At 42.0% G+C, this 20,827-nt stretch overlaps 1 protein-coding gene across 1 annotated transcript in view; it reads left to right on the forward strand.

Moving 5' to 3' along the window:
* Positions 1–4,783: 4,783 nt before the first annotated feature.
* The window catches only part of HERC1 (HECT and RLD domain containing E3 ubiquitin protein ligase family member 1), a 189,617-nt gene continuing 173,573 nt past the window's right edge, over positions 4,784–20,827 (forward strand). Inside the window, exon 1 of the mRNA XM_081094425.1 lies at positions 4,784–4,801. The gene's annotated coding sequence lies outside the window, so the exon portion shown is untranslated. The remainder of the gene's footprint in view (positions 4,802–20,827) is intronic.

Below are 20,827 nucleotides of genomic sequence, written 5' to 3' on the forward strand. Positions count from 1 at the left end.
AGTGACTTTGAGCATGTTTTCATATGTCTCTCAGCCTTCTGTATGTCCACTTTAGAAAAGTGTCTACTTAGGTCCTTTGCCATTTTTTGATTGCATAGTTTATCTTCCTTTTGTTAAGTTGTATGAGTTCCCTGTAAATTTTGGAGACTAAACCCTTATTGGAGATTAAACCCTTATTGGAGATAGCATTGGCAAGTATGTTCTCCCATGCAGTGGGATTTCTTGTTTTATTGATGGCTTCTTTTGTTGTGCAGAAGCTTTTTATTTTGATGTAGTTCCATTAGTTTATTTTCTCCGTAGTCTCCATTGCCCTACAGTGGTTCTCAACCTTCCTAATGCTGCGACCCTTTAATACAGTTCCTCATGTTGTGGTGACCCCCAATTTCATTGTTACAAATTGAACATAATTAAAGCATAGTGATTAATCACAAAACAATATGTAATTATATGTGTTTTCCGATGGTCTTAGGCGACCCCTGTGAAAGGGTCATTCGACCCCAAAAGGTGTTGTGACCTACAGGTTGAGAACCGCTGCCCTAGGAGCTGAATCAGTAAAGATATTGCTTCGACATATGTCTGATATTTTGCTGCTTATGGAGTCTTCTAAGATTTGTATGGTTTCCCGTCTTACATTTAAGTCCTTTAACCATTTTGAGTTTATTTTTGTGTATGGTGTAAGTTGGTGATCTAGTTTCATTTTTTTGCATGTATCTGACCAATTTTCCCAGCACCATTTATTGGAGAGACTGTCTTAACTCTGTTGTATGCTCTTGCCTCCTTTGTCAAATATTAATTGAGCATAATGGCTTGGGTTGATTTCTGGGTTCTCTGTTCTGTTCCATTAGTCTATATGTCTGTTCTTGTGCCAGTACCAGGCAGTTTTGAGAACAGTGGCTTTGTAATATAGCTTGATATCTGGTATTGTGATCTCTCCAACTTTGTTTTTCTTTCTCAAGATTGCTGTGGCTCTTCAGGGTCCTTTTATATTTCAGATGAATTTTTGGAGAGTTTGTTCTAGGTCTGTGAAATATGCCATTGGTATTATAATGGTGATTGCATTTGTTTATGTCTTCCTCTATCACTTTTTTCAATGTCCTGTAGTTTTCCGACTACAGGTCTTTTACCTCCTTAGTTAAGTTTATTCTTAGGTATCTTAATTTTTTTGGTGCAATGGTAAATGGGTTGCCCTTCCTTTTTAATCCTACTTCTCTGGAGGAGCAGCAGGGTAGAATAAACAAGTTCCAGAAGTTGGGCACCTAACTTCATAATTTTGTTCATTTAACCAATGAAAAATATAGGGGGATAGAATCCACACTGTTGGTTATTTAGCTATCTTTTCATGGATCTTTATTTACATGCCCTAGAGGGCATGGACCTACTTTGTTCAGCCTAAATTTCTAACCAGGTGTTGTATACATAGTAGGCACCAATAAATATGTGAAATGATTGAGTGATACACACACACACACACTTTCTTGGAGTTTTTTTGTGGGGAACATGATTCAGAATAAAGTGCTTACAGTTATCTCCAAATCTTTTTGAAAAGAAGTAGAGTATAAATAAACACATACATAAAAATAAAATATTATTATCACATTTTGGAAATGCCTCTTGGCCTCTGATCTGTAATATTCCCTGGATCAGAAAGACTGGCTGAAGGGAACTACTGGGGACCGTCTGTGAGGTGGAATGCATTCTCTTTTTCTGGTGTTTAAACACAAGCTGTAAGAACAAAATGTTTGCAATTAAGATACCACTGATTTTTTTTCTCCATTAATTTCATCTTTCTTCAAAGCTAATGGGGATATATAATGATTCCACATCAAAGACTCTTTTCTAATGGTTTAGGAGATGTGCGTTTTATTAGAACAAAGCAGAATTCACAACCCACAACAGAGCAATTAGTTGAAGTTATTTTAGAGTTGATTTACGAATCACTCTTCATAAAATGAGCTGGATCCTCATATGTGCTCTCCTTCTAAACCTCCTTTTCCAAGAAGCCTTTCTAGCTCTTTTTCCTTCCTCCTGTTCTATCCTTCCCCCCATACCCTTGTCCTTGCACTCACTTCACATGGTATTATAATATTTATTTTCTTCCCTATCTCCTCCCATTAGACCACAAGGGATCTTGAGGGCAGGTATACTAGGTAAAGCTTGCTCAACTCAGTATATTCAATGCCTTGCACAAATGCCTGGTTTACGATAGGCATTCAACAAAGATCTGTTAAGTGAATGAATTAATGGTTAACACCTCACATTTAGGTGCACTCTAGGCTTACAAAGTACTTTCCTATGTTGTGATTCCCATGATATTCTGAGCCAGGCAGAAAACCTATTATCACCCGTATATACAGATGTGAGAAGAGGTTCAGAAAGGCTGTGTAACCTGAGGGCAAATAGGCTGCCTTTCCAGGAGATACCAGGACTCGTGACTGTGGATTCTGGCTCTGCAGCCCTTTTCTGAACATTGGAGCTATTTGTTTCTTGAGCCAAGTGCCAAAGGGAAAACAAATTTATGCCCAGAATCCTTTTAACCTTCTCCTCTGCTCTGTCTTTACTCCTCTGTTGGATTCTTTCACTTCTGACTTAGCCCTACTTTTTATTTAGGAGGCACATATATTTCCTATTTGCAGATGAAAGATGTAAAATATATATTCTTCTCTTGATTCTCCAGTTACTCTGTCTGGGACCTCCTGGTTGGGGCGTGGGGTTGTGGAATGTGTGGCTGAGATGGGGGTGGTGTACACATGTGGGAAAAGATGTAGCAGACTGAAGTGGCCAGTGTGTGCTACTCAGACTATCAGGGCAAAGGCCTGGGACGCTGAGGCCTTGGCCTTGAGTTCCTTCTATCCCCCCTCCCATGTCCAACACTTTTCTAGGGGGAATCTGGATACAATGAACTGGTAAGAGTTGGGAGAATGATGCTGACAACAAGACTCCAGCATACGGAGATTTAAGAATTAGAGTGTTTAGGGAAGGGGTAGAGTGGTCAAGGTGAAGTTGGACAGTAGTTAGGGCTTACTTGCAGACATTAGCTGTATTTGTTAATTGTATGAAATTGAATTCAGTTCTTTCCAGACAGCCCTGAGGGTGGAAGTTAAGGAGAGGGCAAAAGAGAGAATCTCTTAAATGGCCTTTAAAGTAAGTAGAGTCCTTTTCTTGAAAGAGAAAAGGCAATGACGCCTACATCACTAGCAAGTGAAAATGAAAATGACAAGGGAGCGTGTTGGCCTTATCTCAGCTTCACACACAATACCCAGATCACAGAGCACTAGCAACAATGACATCACGCTACATATACCCACGCGCTCCCATCTAGTTTACCAGGGAGGCAGGCATTTTATATGGACAAACTTGAAAGTTACACACGTTTAAATAAGGCCTCACATTTAATGCGTAATGTATGTCAGAGACTTTACATATATTTTACTTCTCACAGGAACCCTGTGATAATAAGAACCAACATTATAAGTTGACAGATAAGAAACTGAGGTTCAGAGAGGTCAAGCAACTTGCCCAAGGACATACACCTGGTAAATGGGATCCCAGAAGTCTCCTCTATGTCTGACGGTGAAACCAGTTATCTCAGAGTCAACTCTCCCGCTAACCTGCCTCACATACATCCAATTTAACCAGTCCGTCTTTACCCTCTACCATACTTTTTTTTTTTTTTTTAATTTACATTAGTGAAACATGCATGACTTGGATGTTGTATTTTCCTCTTATGTCCCCAATTAGTGAACTTCTTGAGGGCGGAGACCAACTCCATACCCTCAGTCAGGAGCACCTAACTGGTGCTCGGTAGAGTATTTTCCCGGAAGGACAGACACCCGGAAGGTGGCTAGACATGCAGGAGCCTAAGAGTAAGCACAGGTAAGGAAGGAAGACGGGGACGGGGATATCCTCCAACAATGTCATGAGTACCTGGACCGGTGTGAGGTGCCCGGGATACGGTGATGACACAGCCAGTTAGGGTCCCTCACGGAACCTCAGCGTAGAGTTCGGGGTTATGGTGAAGGATGTAAGTCCACCAAAGAAAATGTACCCCGTGTTCCTCAGCACGAAGGAAAGCCGAGGGTCGGAAGCCCCAGTATTTGCAGGATTCTGGCAGTCCGGCCGCGCAAAGACAGGAGTAAGAAGATATTATTAGTAGGTCAAGTGAAATACTTGCATGGGACTGAACTTGACCGGGCAAAGGTCTAGCTAGGGTGTGATGGGAGATAAGGAGCGCAGAGCGCCGGGTGCGCGTCGGAGATAAAGGGGTGCGGCCGGCGGGCGCTGCAGTCAGCTTCTCTTCGCGGGGTTGCGTCCCGCAGCACCAGGAGGCCCCCGGGAGTGAAGACGGGCGCGCCGCCTGGCTCCCCACTCCTCCCGCCCTTTGTGAAACGCCCCCATTGTGCTTCACTGGCGGAGTCCGGCCCACTCCGCGAGGGCTGAAAGGTGAGGGGCCGCGCGGTACTTGAGTCTCCAAAAACCCTCGGTTTCCCTCACCCCAATGAAATCCTCTGCCCTGTCCCCTCCCTCCTGCAACTTCCTCGTGCCCTCGGTCCCTCTTGCCTCCCGCGCACGGCCTGGGGGGCGGGGCGAGGGCGCCGGGCTGCGCGAGACTTCCGCCTAAATCCCGCGAGACTCGCCTGCCGCTGCTGCTGCTGCCGCCGCCTCTTACGTCTTTCCCTTTGACAAGTGGCCGCTGCTGCAGCAAAAATAAAGGACGCGGCCACCACCGCCGCCGCCGCCGCTGAGCGGGGCCCGGGTCACAGGATTCGCGTTTCACCCCCCGCCAGCTCCGGAGCCGCGTATGGTAACGCCTCCTCTTCTGTCTCCCTGGCCGCCTTTGCTTGCGCCCCGCCGGCTGGGCAAGGCCGGCCGGAGCCGTTCCGGGGCCGCTGCCGAGCGGGGCGCCGGGGTCCCGGGTGGGCGGCCGTCGAAGGCCTGAGGGAGCCCTGCCGGCGCGGCGAGGCCCCCTGGCCCCGGGTGCTTCTCGCGGCTCGGATGCCTACCAAGTCACGTTAGAAGCCGAGCCGCTCGCCCGAGAGGGCGGAGGGACCCGCCCCTCCGGCGGCTGCCTGTACGTGTCCCTCAGCCCTCCGGGGTCGCCTCTCTGACCTTTTCCTTCACCCCTTTATCCGCTAACGAGCGCCCCTCCCCTGGCTGGGGCCAGGCGGGCCGGGCGCGGCGGTGGACTCCTTTTCCCAGCTCCGAGGAGAGCTGCGCCCCCGGTGTCCCTCTCGCCGGCCACCTTTTGAGGGGTGGCGGTGGAGGTTGGGGCGAGGTGCCTTTCTCACTTCCTGTGCTTTTGGGTGGGGGCAGCTCATCATCTGGCAAACGTTTTCCGAATCTCCCGCCCCGGTTAAAATAATTGCGAGCCTCTGCTAGCAGGAGGGGAGACGAGATGCATTGTGTAGTCTTTGGAGTGAGATGAGGAGGAGGATGACAGGAGCTGCCCCAGAGAATGTGGTGATGGGTGGCGTGTTCATGGGAGACAGGAGGAAGACCGGAGCGGGTAGGTACCGCATTTCCCAGGAGGTTATGTAAAAGACGTGTTTTCCATCCCGGAGAGCTGTGTAGCACCGGGGCGTAATTTGCCTTAGTTTTGAAATATCTGTAATACTGTGTTAAATATGGATAATCAGAATAGTAGGAATACCAAACCTGAGCAGACTAACGCATCACTGTAATTCATTTCCAGAGATAACATTTCATGGTTAACATTTTGTTGTATTTCTAGCAGACAGTTAATTTTTTCCCATAGTACCCGGCTCATCCTTGATTGGGGTCTCTCTCTCTCTCTCTCTCTCTCTCTCTCTCTCTCTCTCTATATATATATATATATATATATATATTGCAGAAATGATAAATGATTTGTTTTGAGTCACATCTTTGGCCTGCTTGATTAAATCCAGTTACTTGTTCATTAACACCGGTTGTACTCTGTCATCACTCACTCTTTCTTTGGGCCTAGTTCTTTAAGTGATTGTTAGTCAAATGGTTTTAAAAATCAAACATTAAAAAGTATCTGCTTGGATCTCGTACATTACGTGTTTTTGCAGTTTTGCCTGAGGTGGATGGTGAAAAGGAGCAGTGTTTTGGAAAGCAAATAAACTTTAAGTTATTCATAGAGGGAAGAAACCTGTTTACCTTGAGGTTTATGAAATTGATTTCCGTTGGTTATTTTTAGGCCAAAATAGTTATGTGACATTGTTTGTTTCATAGTGCTTTTGTGATTGGGATGGGGTGGATGTGTGCCTTTGATTATGTAGGTTTTTCTATAGCGTGTGTTTATACAAGCAAAATTGAGTGTTCTAGGTGCCTGTATGCACATGTGTATGACCTCCTTGATTTTATTTATTTTTATTTTAAGAAATGTATTTTTATTGATTACAGAGAGGAAAGGAGAGAGAGAGAGAAACATCAGTGATGAGAGAGAATCATTGATAGGCTGCCTCCTGCATGCCCTCCACTGGGGATAGAGTCCATAACCTGGGCATGTGCCCTGACGGAATGGAACTGTGACCTCCTGGTTCTTAGGTCAACGCTCGACCATTGCTCAACCGTTGAGCCACACTGGCACATCCTTGACTACACACACACACACACACACACACACACTCTAGAGGCCTGGTGCACGGATTCGTGCATGGGTGGGGTCCCTCAGGATGGCCTGCAGAGATAGGGCCCCAGCTTGCGCCCCCAGCCTTGCAGCCCTGCAGCCCCGCCCAGCACCCCGCCTTGGCCTGGCACCGCCTTTCACCATCCCCACCCCCTGCTGCTGTGACTGGTTGCAATCTGTGGGGCGATTGGTCTGCAGGGTGATCAGCGGGGCAGTTGGGCCCCACTTGCACCTGCCTTGACCTGGCGCTGCCTGCTCACCTGCTCCACCATCCCACCACACTCCCGCTCTTGTCGGGGCCCATTGGGGCCAGCAGCACCTACACTACCGCCAGCCATGTTCCACACCACCCCCTGATGGTCAGCGCACGTCATAAAGAGCAGTTGAACGCCTGGTCTAACGGCCACCCGAGGGGACAGTTTGCATATTATTAGGCTTTTATTATATAGGATAATTATGTCATTTGAGGAAATAAAGTATTAGGTAGGGCAAAGAATAGTCTTGTAATATTTTCCCCAATCACATGATATGAATAAATGGCAGAATCTAGGGAAGTTGGAAATCTAAAGGCTTTTAAAATTTGGATAGATTGTCATCTGTCTGGGGTTGTCATTGGAATGGATTAAATGGCCTATTAAGGCCTCTTGAAATTCTAAACTTTTATGAATTTTGCTTTCCTAAGGTTCTTATCACTTTGTTGCTTAAATTTCTAGTCATACTGTTTGCATGTGACACTTCTCATTCATTTGCTGGTCATGTAGGTATTTCACTCTCAATATAGACATCCAGGTGGTGTATGGATGAGAAAGCAACTATAAACAATCACTTAATCTGCTTATTGATATAAATGTGTACTAAAAATCCCCTTTGATTAAAGAAATTTAGAAGACTGTGTTGTTTATTGGACTGGATTGGTCAGTAGAGGTTGCACATCATCAATAGCCATACAATTCAGTTGTCCCAAGCATTTTTCCCTAAGAAAGACTAAATGGCTCTTTCTTGATATTTGAAACAAAAAAAGAGGACTGGGTACATTGAACAGTTGATTTTTTAAAATTCAGATTTTCAGAACTTAAAATAACAATGACTGCTGTTTGGAGTATGGAGAAACAGTTATGTTAGGATAAAAGCAAATTGAGACCCTAGCCAGTTTGGCTCATTGGATAGAGCGTTGGCTTGCAGACCATAGGGTCCCTGGTTTGATTCCGGCCAAGGGCACATACCTTGGTTGCAGGCTTCTCAGTGGCCCAGGCCGTGGTTGGGACGCGTGCAGGAGGCAGACAGTCAACGTGTTTCTCTCTCTTTCCCTCTCTCTTCCACACTCTCTAAAAGATCAATAGAAAAATTTCCTTGGGTGAGAATTAACCAAAAAAAAAAAAGCAAATTAACTTGTGAAACAAAATTTGAATTTTATAGTTGAACAACTATATAATAATAAATAACAAATGCTATAATCTATTGTAGATAATTTTATAAATGTAAATGCATTTGGTTTAACAGACAAATGAAATGCATTCTTACATGCACATATTGCAGGTTATCATGATGTTGAAAACATAAAAAGTTTCTCATGTCATTTAAAAAGAAGTTTGCAAAGCCAATAAAGTCACAGCAGCTAGTATATATTTTTGATGAAAACATTTATAAGGGAACATAAAATATGCAATTTACTTTTGCGATGCCAGATCTTATTTTTATGATTTTAGCAGAGAAGGAAGGGTGATGTAAGTGGGAGTTACATTCTTTTCTTTTTTTTTTTAATATATATTTTTATTGATTTCAGAGAGGAAGGGAGAGGGCTAGAGAGATAGAAACATCAATGATGAAAGAGAATTACCGATTGGCTTTCTCCTGCATACCCCACACTGGGGATCAAGCCCGCAACCTGGGCATATGCCCCGACTAGGAATCGAACTGTGACCTCCTGGTTCATATGTTGATGCTCAACCACTGAGCCACACCGGCCGGTCTATTTTTATGATTTTAGTTTGTTTTACTGTCACTTACTGGGCTCTCTTAAGTTAATTGGAATATTAAATTCCAGATGAGATAACCGAGCAGGGAAAAAGGAAATTGAATAAGATGATTGATTGATGGCTTTTATTTAGTTTCAGCTCTTTATTTTGAAATGTTAGACTTACAGAAATGTTGCAAAGATAGTGCAGTTTCTATACACCTTTCACACATCTAATGTTGACCACTTACATAACCATAGTACCATGATCAAAATTAGGAAATTAGCATTGGTATACTACTATTAACTAAACTAGAGTTTATTTTTTCCTTTCTTTCATGACCTTGATATGATGAGTATTGATCAGTTATTTTGTAGAATTCTCATTTTGGGCTTCTCTGATATTTTTCTAATGATTAGATTGAGGTTATATGTGTTTGCAAGAAAACCAGAGAAGTGATCTGTCCTTCTCAGTGTATCATCTTAGAGGGTACATGGTGCTGATGTATCTTACTGCTAGTAATACTTTAACCTTGATGACTTTGTTAAGGTGGCCTCTGCTGATTCTCTACTGTAAAGTTACTATTCTTTATACTTTGAGAGATATTGTTTCTTCTCAAACTTTCAGTGATTTTAGTAACTGTTGGTGGATCTTGTCTGCAACAGTTATTACTGTGGCATTTGCCTAATGGTGATTTTGTGTTTTTTTTCTTAAAAATATACTTTTAATTAATTTCAGAGAGGAAGAGAAAGGGAGAGAGAGATAGAAACACTAATGATGAGAGAGAATTATTGATCGGCTGCCTCCTGCACGCCCCACACTGGGGATCAAGTCCACAACCTGGGCATGTACCCTGACCAGGAATTGAATGTTGACCTCCTAGTTCACAAGTCGATGCTTGACCATTGAATCACATCACTGGGCCCAGGGTCGGTTTTGTATTTCCCTCATTCCTTTTGCATTTATTATTGGAATTCTTCTGTAAGGAAGAGATGTCCCTTCTTCATTTTATTCAATTACTTATTTATGTAAGTATGATCTCGTAGGTAATTATTCTACAGGTTATAATCCAGTAGTAATATTTTATTGCTCACATTGTTTCAGTTTTGGCCATTAGGAACTCTTTCACGTTGGCCTTCACCCTTTTTTGAGCACTGTTTTATATCCTGGCACTACAGACTATTCCATGTTTATTTTGTATCTTTTCTGGAATCAACCACTTCTCTCTCTAAGGAGCTTTGCTTCTTTTTATTGGAGAATAGAATTTAAATCGAGATCTGGATGCTAGGTGTGCTCATTGGGGTGTCATTATTCCTAGGCCCTCCGAGGACAGAACTAGCAGATAATATGTTGTATACTAAATCATCCATGCATGCACACATTTCTTTCTATATATAGTAATATGAACTCTGTATGAGTTCATATTGTTATCTTCTACTCCAGTCTAACACCACAAGGTTCATTGCAACTTGTCTCCTATTCTTATAACTTCTTTTCTGAAGTGAGAAGCCTGGCTCTCATCTGTAGTATACGAACTTATTTATTCACTTTTAGAATGCACATCAAGTAGTTACGATTGCTAACCCATGCCCTTGTGAGAAACATAGTTGCTAATTAAATGTAGTATTTGTATACAGCTTTTTGGTGTGTCTTTGGCCTTACAGTATCTGACTCAAAATACTGTTTTCCAAAGTTACCTAGGTTTGTTTTTTTCTTCCCCACTCCTTTTAGTGTGGTTATGTTATTAATCTGTAATGCAATTAAGTTCTTTTCTCACTCTTTTCCATTTTGGGTTTCCCCCAGTCCTGGTTGATTTTCATTATTTGCATATTTACATTGTTACATGAAACATTACTGCTACTAAACATTAGTACATAAAAGGATATACTTAGAGAAGTATTACTCCTTATTTCTGCTACCCTATTCCCATCCCCTCTTCTCCCCACCTGTTTTCTATGTCCTGTAGTTATTAACCAGTCTCTTAAGTTTCTGGTTTATTCTTCCTCTATTTCTTCTACACAAATGAACAGATTGTGTTTTCTTATATTTCTTTTCTTTTTTCTCACACAATTTTTAAAATTGCGATACAATGCATATACCATAAAACTCACACTTTTGAAGTGTACGATTTAGTGGTTTTTAGTATATTCACAAGGTTGTGCAACCATCACCATTAATTCAAGAACATTTTCATCACCCCCAAGAGAAATCCTTGTATCCATAAGCAGTTATGTCCCATTCCCCTTCCCCCAGTCCCTGGTAACCACTAATCTACTTTCTTTTTTTATGGAATTGTCTATTGTGGACATTTCATGTAAGTGAAATCATATAATATGTGGACTTTTGTGCATGGCTTCTTTCACTTAGCATAATTTTTTGAGGTTCATCCATGTTGAAGCATGTATCAGTACTTTATTCCTTTTTATGGCTGAATGATATTCTGTTGTAAGAATATACCACATTTTGTTTCATGCATCAATTGATGGACATTTGGTTTCTCTCTCTCTCTCTTTTTTTTTGTTGCTATTATGAATGATACTAATGTGAACATTCCTATATAAGATTATGTGTGGACATATGTTTTCAATTTCCTTGTATATATAACTTACAGTGGAATTGCTGGGTCATGTGGTAACTCTTTAACTTTTTGAGAACTGACATGCTGTTTTCCTATTCTCTATTTTTTGTATAAAGAGTGACATGTAATACTCTTTTGAACTTTACTTTTATCACTTATCAGTACAGTATATCCTAGAAATCACTCCAAATCAGTTCATTCTTTTGAAGAGAGATTTAAAAAGTAATTCTTTACTTCTTTTCTTTTTACAGCTGTATCCTACTCTACTGTGAGGATGTATCCTAATTTATTTAGCTATTCTTCTACTTATGGGCATTTATGTTTTTTTTCCTATGTTTTGCAATTATAAGCAACTAGAGGCCCGATGCACAAAAATTTGTGCAAGAGTAGGCCTTCCTTCCCCTGGCTGTCGGCACCGGCTTCCCTTCAGCACCCGGGACTTGGGCTTCCCTCCTCCGGCTGCTGGCAGCACCTGAGACCCGGGCTCCTTCCCTCCTCCGGCCGCCGGCAGGCACCCGGGACCCGGGCCGGCTTTCTCTGGCCCTGGTTTTGTCAGGAAGGATGCCTGGAATGACATCTGGAAGATGTCCGGTCTAATTAGCATATTACCTTTTATTATTATAGATTATAGATGTTGCAATAAATGACCTGTGCAAATGTATTTTTGTATTGTTAGAGTTGTACCTTCAAGATAGATTCATATCAGTGGGATTGCTGGGTCAAAAGTTAAGTGCAGCCGAAACCGGTTTGGCTCAGTGGATAGAGCGTCGGCCTACGGACTGAAAGGTCCCAGGTTCGATTCCGGTCAAGGGCATGTACCTGGGTTGCGGGCATATCCCCGGTAGGAGATGTGCAGGAGGCAGCTGATCGATGTTTCTCTCTCATCGATGTTTCTAACGCTCTATCTCTCTCCCTTCCTCTCTGTAAAAAATCAATAAAATATATTAAAAAAAAAAAAGTTAAGTGCATATGTAGTTTTGTTAGGTATTGCCAAGTTTTTCTCCAGAAGTATTGTACTAATTTGCATATCTACAAGTAATGTATGAGAGCACTTGTTTTCCCTACAGTATGTTTTACCAGAGGTAACTGATTTAAAAAAATGCTCTGTAGTCTTTTCAGTGACCCATTGTGGGAAGGACTTAATGCCTGTGGTTGGCAGGTCTTTATAGCTCAAAAATGAAATTCGTTGTCCACTAATACTGCACTGATACATGTAGGTTATTATGTGCAGATGAAATCGATTGGAATGCAATTTCTGGTCTAGCCAGAATTGTTCATTTAATGGAGGTGCTGCATTGATTCATAATATCCATGCTCAGAAAGAATACTTAAGGAGTTTAACAGGATAACTGAAATTGTAAGGAGAATATTTTTTTCTTTAGAGTATGTATGATATAGTAGTTATTGGTTAACACTGTATGCTAGTTATTTTGAACAACAGTATACACAAGATATATTGACACCATGGTGTGGGAATTATTTTGACCATTAATGGCCATATCTAGAACCTTTTATGTTTCCATAAGAAAGAAGGCCAATTTTAGGAAGATTAAATGGAGAGTTTAAAGTTCTGAATTAGGATACATACATTTTAGTGGTGCCAATGACTAAAATAACATGAAAAACATCCTTATCTTATAAGGTAACAAGCTCTATCCAGGGAGGCTGGAAATTTAGGTTCTTTCCGAGAAAGGGCACTGTTTAGGTGCTTGGAACACATTAATGAAAAAACAGATTCTTGCATTGGAGAACTTGACATTCTGGTTTTCTGATGAATTGATGTTCTGAGGAAAACAGATGCTGAATGTTGATTGTGAGTGGATCCAACAGAGGTCTGGTGTAGTCTTAATTAAAGTGAAATCATCTTTGGTGTTATAAAAACCCAAATAATACTTGGTTTACTGGTTACAAAGAGAAGGCTATGAAACATCACAGGATGGTTACTTATTTTGTCTATCAATCTTTCTTATTTTATTTTTAAAAAATATAGTCTTACCAGAGGTGCAGTGCACAAATTTGTGCACTGGCGGGGTCCCTTGGCCTGGCCTGCGGGGATCAGGCTGAAACCAGCCTGGTACACGGATTCATTCAGGATGTGTCTGGCCCATCTCGCCCAGTCCTGATTGGGGCCATCTCACCTAGTGACTGGGGTTGATTGGGGCCGGCTGGCTGGGGAAGGACCCTGTGAGGTTGGCCAGCTGGGAAAGGGCCATGGGAAGGCTCCAGGGTATATCCAGCCCATTTTGCCCAGTCTCGATCGGCTGGACCCCAGCAGCAAGGTAACGTACTAGTTAATGTCTGCCCCCTGGTGGTCAGTGCATGTCATAGTGACTGGTCAAATGGTCGGACACTTAGCATATTAGGCTTTTATTATATAGGATTGATTTCAGAGAGGAAGGGAGAGGGAGAGAGAGAAACATCAATGATGAGAGAGAATCATTGATTGGCTGTCTCCTGCATGCCCCCCACTGAAAATTGAGCCCACAGCCTCAGCATGTGCTCCCACCAGGAATTGAACTGTGACCTCCTGGTTCATAGGTCATCGCTCAGCCACTGAGTCATGCTGGCTGGACTCTTTCTCATTTTATTGTATGTTTGTAAGTATGTATTTATTTTTAATATAAATCTTTATTGTTGAAAGTATTACATATGTCCCTTCCACCACCCCCCATTGCCCTTTCTCCTCCCTTCCCCCAAGCCTTCACTACTCTATTGTCTGTGTCTATGGGTTATGCATATATGCATATGAGTTCATTGGTTGATTTCTTCCCCCCTTCACCCTCCCCTGCCTTCCCTCTCTTTCTCTTTTTAAATGATTCCTAGTCATAATCAACTTTGTCATCATAGTAATGGAATAATAATAGACATAATAGTGTAGGACAGGCTTTCTCAATTGGCGTTCTATGAGAATACTAAACCCTAATGTTTATTTGGACACTCATTGTATGTAAAAAATTGACTTCTCTCTAGAGCAGTGGTTCTCAACCTGTGGGTTGCAACCCCTTTGGGGGTCAAACGACCCTTTCACAGGGCTCGCCTAAGACCATTGGAAAACACATATATAATTACATATTGCTTTTGTGATTAATCACTGTGCTTTAATTATGTTCAATTTGTAACAATGAAATTCGGGGTCACCTCAACATGAGGAACTGAGGCATTAGGAAGGTTGAGAACCACTGCTCTAGAGCATCTAGAATGGGACTAGTTATGTACCATCCTTGGGAGAATGGAGAAAAGGTTCACTCCAGTATTCATGTGAAGTTCTGTAGTTCCAATGATGAATACCAGTTCAGAAAGGTCATGGCCACTGTAGTCAGATCTGGTTTTTTTTTTTCTTCCTAACTCTAGCAGAGCGATGTTGGACAAGTCATAATCTCTTAGCTTCAGTTTCCTGATCTATAAAATGGGATTAATGATAGTTGCTTCCTCTAGGGCTGGTGTGAAGATTAAATAAAAAAATCTTTCCAATCTACGTTTACCCATTTCTTTGGCTTTAAAAACGATCTGTATATCTTCAGCCTAGACCTGAAGACCCTGAGGTCCAGTGTCATAGTTCATCTGTCTACTTCACATCTCACTTGTCTCTCTGGTAGGCATCTCAAACTAAACTTGCACAACACAAAAGGTGTGATTCCTACCATCATCATTTCCTATGAAACTATTCTTAGTAAAAGGCAGGACCATTTAACTAGCCACTCAGGCCAAAAGCCTAGATATCATCTGTAATTCTTCTCTTTGTACCCTATAACCAGCTCATCAGAAAATATTCTTGGCTCTATCTCTTGAATATATTTTTAATCTGTTCACGTATCATTATCTCTACCTTAATATTCTGGCCTAAACCACCTCCTCATCTGTTTAGGTCAGTGATGGCGAACCTTTTGAGCTCGGTGTGTCAGCATTTTGAAAAACCCTAACTTAACTCTGGTGCCGTGTCACATATAGAAATTTTTTGATATTTGCAAACATAGTAAAACAAAGATTTATATTTTTTTATTTATTTTATATATTTAAATGCCATTTAACAAAGAAAAATCAACCAAAAAAATGAGTTTGCGTGTCACCTCTGACACGCGTGTCATAGGTTCACCATCGCTGGTTTAGATAATTACGATATTCTCTTAACTGGTTTCCCTTCTTTCTTGCTTGACCTCCCATAGTCTATTATGCACTTCATAGCTAGGATGATCTTTTTAATCCATCAGATAGACCACTCTTCTATTTAATATTTTACAATGACTTCCTCTTACAATTAAAATGGCCAAATTCCTAGCCATGGCCTACAAGTTTCTGAATGATATAGTTAGTTCCTGCCTACCTTTCTCTATTCACTACACTTCGGCTACACTGAACTTCCCTATATTTTTTTTATCTTGCTAGGTGCATTCCCAGGGCTTAATATTTGTTTTCACTCTGTTTGGAGTGCTCTTCTCTCAGGTTTTTGCACTGCTTGCTTCCTTACATCATTCAGAGGGGTTCTCCGAATCCACCTCTTTAGAGAGATCTTCAACGATCACACTATAGAAAGCAGTGGTCATCTATCTCTCCTTGCCTCTCTTGCTTTATTTTTTATGGTATTTATGTGTCCTGAAATTTAGTGAATTATTTGTCTACTTATTTATTATTTGTCTTCCTCACTAGAATGTAAACTCTACGAAAGCAGAAACCTTACATGTCTTGTTCATTCCAGTGCCTAGAAAGATCCTGGCTCATAGTAAGCCAGATGCAGCTCTAGGAAGTTGTCTGTGGAATAAAATTATCTCTACTTTTTTAAGGTTTTAAGCCAGAGGAAAACTATTAAGTCAGTTAAACAACCCAACAGTACTTTGGGTACTCACATGTGAAATGTGAAGTTTTAGAATTTATAACATTATCAAGAACACTTAATTATGCATAGGATGTGTTACGTGATATGTAAAAAATAAACTTGGAGTTCAGCTCTTGTGCTTATTGCAGAGTTTAAGATACTCCTTGTTTATTGTCTAATTATAATGGTAGTGATGTTGATGTAATAGTAATATTTTCTCTTGTTTTGTCAAGGGAATATTTTCCTCTAAACTCTAGATTTAAAGTCTCTGTTGATTTTGGATTGGGGGGGGGGGGTGGGGGGGGGGAGGGAATGCATTGTTTTCCAAGCTCTTAAAAAAAACCTTAATAGAGAAGCATTTATAGGAGTCTTTTAAGTTTTACCATGTTTTTAAGACGTTTCCTATTAGTCACTATACCATAAAACTGTTTGGCCATGAGCAATTTTATATGATACAATTCAAGGAAGCAGCTTTGTTGTATTAGAAATATAGGATAACCTAATCTAGAAGTAGGAAGATTATATTATTTGTGTTACTATAATTGAAAACCATTTAGGAGCTAGTATCTTTTATGTAAGGTTATCATTGAACTTATACAACCAAGTATCCAGTTATATATAGTACTAGAGGCCCGGTGCACAAAAATTTGTGCACTCGGGGGAGAGGGGGGGTCCCTCAGCCTGGCCTGTGCCCTCTCGCAGTCTGGGACCCCTCGGGAGATAACGACCTGCTGGCTTAGGCCTGCTCCCGGGTGGCAGAGGGCAGGCCCAATCCCTAGGTGCAGCCCCTGGTCGGGCTCAGAGCAGGGCCGATTGGGGAGTTGGAGCGCCGCCCCCTGTCACGCACAGAGCAGGGCCCATCAGGGGGGTTGGGGCTCCGTACCCTGTCACGCACAGACAAGGGCCCATCAGGGGGTTGGGGAGCTCCCCCCTGTCATGCACAGAACAGGGCGGATCAGGGGGTTGGGGCGCCGCCCTCTATCACCCACAGAGCAGGGCCGATCAGGGGGTTGGGGCGCCGCCACTGTCACACTCAGGGCATGGCCGATGGGGAGGTTATGGCTCTACCCCATCACACACAGAGCAGGGCCTGTGGAGGGGGTTGGGGCGCCGCCACTCTCACACTCAGGGCAGGGCTGATGGGGAGGTTATGGCTCTACCCCGTCACACACAGAGCAGGGCCCGTGGGGGGGGGAGGGGGGGTTGGGGCGCCGCACCCTGTCACACACACAGCCGCAGGGCGATCAGGGGGTTGGGGAGCTCCCCCCTATCAGGCACAGAGCAGGGCTGATCAGGGGGTTGGGGTGATTTCCCCTGTCACGAACAGAGCAGGGCGGATAGGGAGGTTGTGGCCCCGCCCCCTGTCACACACAGAGCCGCAGGGCGATCAGGGGGTTTGGGCACTGCCCCCTGTCACACTTATCCCAGTGCCAGGAGGCCTCGTGGCTCTGCTGATCCCGGTGCTGGGAGGCATATTACCCTTTTACTATATAGGATAGAGGCCTGGTGCATGGGTGGGGCTGGCTGGTTTGCCCTGAAGGGTGTCCTGGATCAGGGTGGGGGTCCCCACTGGGGTGCCTGGCCATCCTGGGTGAGGGGATGATGGCTGTTTGCAGCTGGTCACACACCCTTCAGGGTGGGGGTCCCCACTGGGGTGCCTGGCCAGCCTGGGTGAGGGGATGATGGCTGTTTGCAGCTGGTCACACACCCTTCAGGGTGGGGGTCCCCACTGGGATGCCTGGCCAGTCTGGGTGAGGGGCTGAGGGTTGTTTTCAGGCTGGCGGGTGACTGAAGCTCCCAACTGCTCCTTTTTTTTTATTCTGGGCCAGCTTTAGCTCTGGCTCCAGCTCTGAGGCCTCTGCTGCTGAAAGCAGGTATCTGGTTTGTTTGGGTTCTATAATCAAAACACTGTATCAACTCCAGCTCTGAGATCTCGGTGGGCTGAAAGCAGGTTTCTGGGGTTTTGTTTAGCTTCTATATTTGTTAACAATGTTTCAAACTGCAAGCTCAGAGGACGGCAAGGCAGGCGGGGAACGTTGGAGTCCTCCGTCACTGAAGCAAGCAAGCTTCATGTTCACTTCAAGCTGCCTGGCTGCCAGCCGCCATCTTGGCTGGCAGTTAATTTGCATATCGCCCTGATTAGCCAATGGGAAGGGTAGCGGATGTACACTAATTACCATCTTTCTTTTTTATTAGATAGGATAATGAAATTTTGTCAGTTATATGGTTATAGTTTCTGCTTCCTCAAAATTGCTCATTTCTTTGAAAAGAAGGGATTATGGAGAATGATGGAGAGGTTTCTGTAATTTAGTGAAAGTGGTATGGCAGAATAGGCAGATGCTCACATAAAGGAATAATAATGGGTAATACTTGTTGAGCATTTACTGTGCACCAGTCACTATTCTAAGCACTTTCATTTGAACTCTGTTTAAATCTGGTTGAACTGTCTATTATTTAAACCACGTTTAGCTAATTTACTTTGCAGATAAGGAAATTAAAGCACAAAAGAGGTTAAGTAACTTGCCCAAGATCACACAACTAGTAAGTGGTGAAGCCTGGATTAGAATTCAGAAACAAGGGGCGTGTTGCTGGAAATTGTGGGGGGCAGAACATGGAAATGGCCAGCCTCAGTTCAATGGTTTTAGCTGATCTAAAATTCTAGCCAAGTAATGTCATATGGGTAGGATATAGGTGTTCAGAAACTCACAATTACAATTAGAATTTTAGGTGCTGCATGTTGCTTTGACTTCTAAAAGAATGGTTCTAGTTCTGTTCTTCCAAAGAGGGGCAATAGATGTTAGAAGTGAACAATAATTGGTATAAATATTGGACTTTTCTATAGAAAAATAAATATTAGTGAATCTTTATGCTCTGAAATAGGAAGTTTTTCTTGGTAGACCTTGAAACCCAATGGTACTAAGGAGCAAGTTTAGTCTGCCACCTGTCTAAAGTGCAAACAAGTTGTGAAATAATAATGACTTACATTTGTATATTGCCTTTCTATTTACAAAGTACTTTGGTAAACATTTTCTCAGTTGATCTTATAATACCTCTGTGAAATAGGCAGGGTAGATATTATACCATTTGACAAGCTTCCACAGAGGACAGAAGTAGCTGCCTACAGAAAGAGCCCTTGAATAACCTGAGTTGCCAGACCCTCTTGTATGAAGATTCTATACATAAAGAAAGTTGCTATTCCTTGGCAAAACTGCCAGAATGTGAGTTGTAGACGTCTGCATTGTATGGTATTATGGGCTTAATTTCTTAAGTAAGTGATTGGAAAGTTGCTTAATTTGAAAGTAGAAGATACTTGGCATAATGGAATGGGCAAGTATGGCTTGTTATAATTAGCATGTTTTTAATGTTTATTAAACCGAAAGCCTGGGCATTTTAAAGAAATACGTATAATTTAGTTTAAAATTATAATTTTAATAGCAACATTGTAATCTTTTTTAAACCAGTATTTTAATTAAAACCTACTAGTTAGGCTGAAGTGATATTGTAGATTAGCATAGAGGTGGGGAGCTTTACTTTTCTGAGGTCAAAAAACGAAAGTCTGGTAGTTTCTAAAAAGACTGATATAACATATAGCCTTAGTGAAATGTTAATAAAAGTTTACAGTATTTCCTGTTTCCTTTGTTCATTTTGGAGTAGTTTAAATTGCTTTGGTTCATTTAAATTGGTCTGAGGTGTTAAGCGGGACTTTCAAAATTCTTAAAGGTACCTTGTATGAGGGAATGAAGTCAGATGCAAATTCATAGAATAACTTCACTTTATAGTATATGCGACTGTATTTTGCAAAAATCTAAGGAATTGCTGAATATTTTGTATTCTTATTATCTCAGTTCTGTGTTATTTTCTTTTGCCATGGTGCTCTTTTGCAACTGCCTCCTAATCACCACCCTTTCTCTTGTGGTCTGCCATCTGTTGGTTTGACTCTACTTCAGAGTAGGAAGGCAGGAAAGGGTGTTTGTATACAAGATAAAACTAGTCCTGTTTGGAGCTCAGTGAGTTGGAGTGCTTCTGCAATAAGACTGCTGCTGATAAATTCCAGAAGTACCATAGGCCCATAGGACTTAGAACAGCGATTTTCAACCCTGTTCACCTCTTGCCACACACAAACTAATTACTAAAATTCTGCAGCACACCAAAAAATGTATTCTTTGCCGATCTGACAAAAAAAAAAAGCTATTATTTTGATTCATTCACACTGCACCTGATCTTAGCCAAAAGACCGAGAATTGATTAACTTAATATATCAATATCATGGTTATTATTCCAATTCAATACATTGCAGATAATTATAGATATTCCTCATTCATTTTAATGATTGCCTTGAATCTCAGTGTATATTTATAATTTACTTAACCAGTTTCTTATCGGTGGACTTTAGATTCTTTCCCCTTTTTGTTTTTTACCTTATTTTTCTTTTTGCTATTCCAAACAAGGCTGCAAAGTAGAGGATATTTTTTAGTTTAAGCATACCATATTTCTTGATTAAAACTACATTGTAAAAGATTAAAACTGTAAGGTAAAAATGTTGATTGGGCCTAGGCTTGTACCTTCTAAATATCCTTAAAATTCATCTCACAAGCCCAGTACATTATTGCTCTTTTATTTTAAGTCTCAGCTCAACTTTTGGGTTGTCTCTTGTGTCTTGATCACTCTGTCTGTCCTCATTATTCCCTTAGTATTATCCATAGCTCCTGTTGGGTAAATTTGTTATGTAATGTTATCATATTGTGTTGTAACTGCTTATATATCCTTGTCTTATTCTGGGTTCTGAGTCATTTAGAGCACTGGGCTTTCTATCTAATAGACCTTCCTACTGTGGATCCAAATATTGCATGTTCTTGTTAAGTTCCTGGTAGAAA

Source organism: Myotis nattereri, assembly GCF_964212035.1.
Source record: "Myotis nattereri genome assembly, chromosome: 1".
Classification (NCBI taxonomy): Eukaryota; Metazoa; Chordata; class Mammalia; order Chiroptera; family Vespertilionidae; genus Myotis; species Myotis nattereri.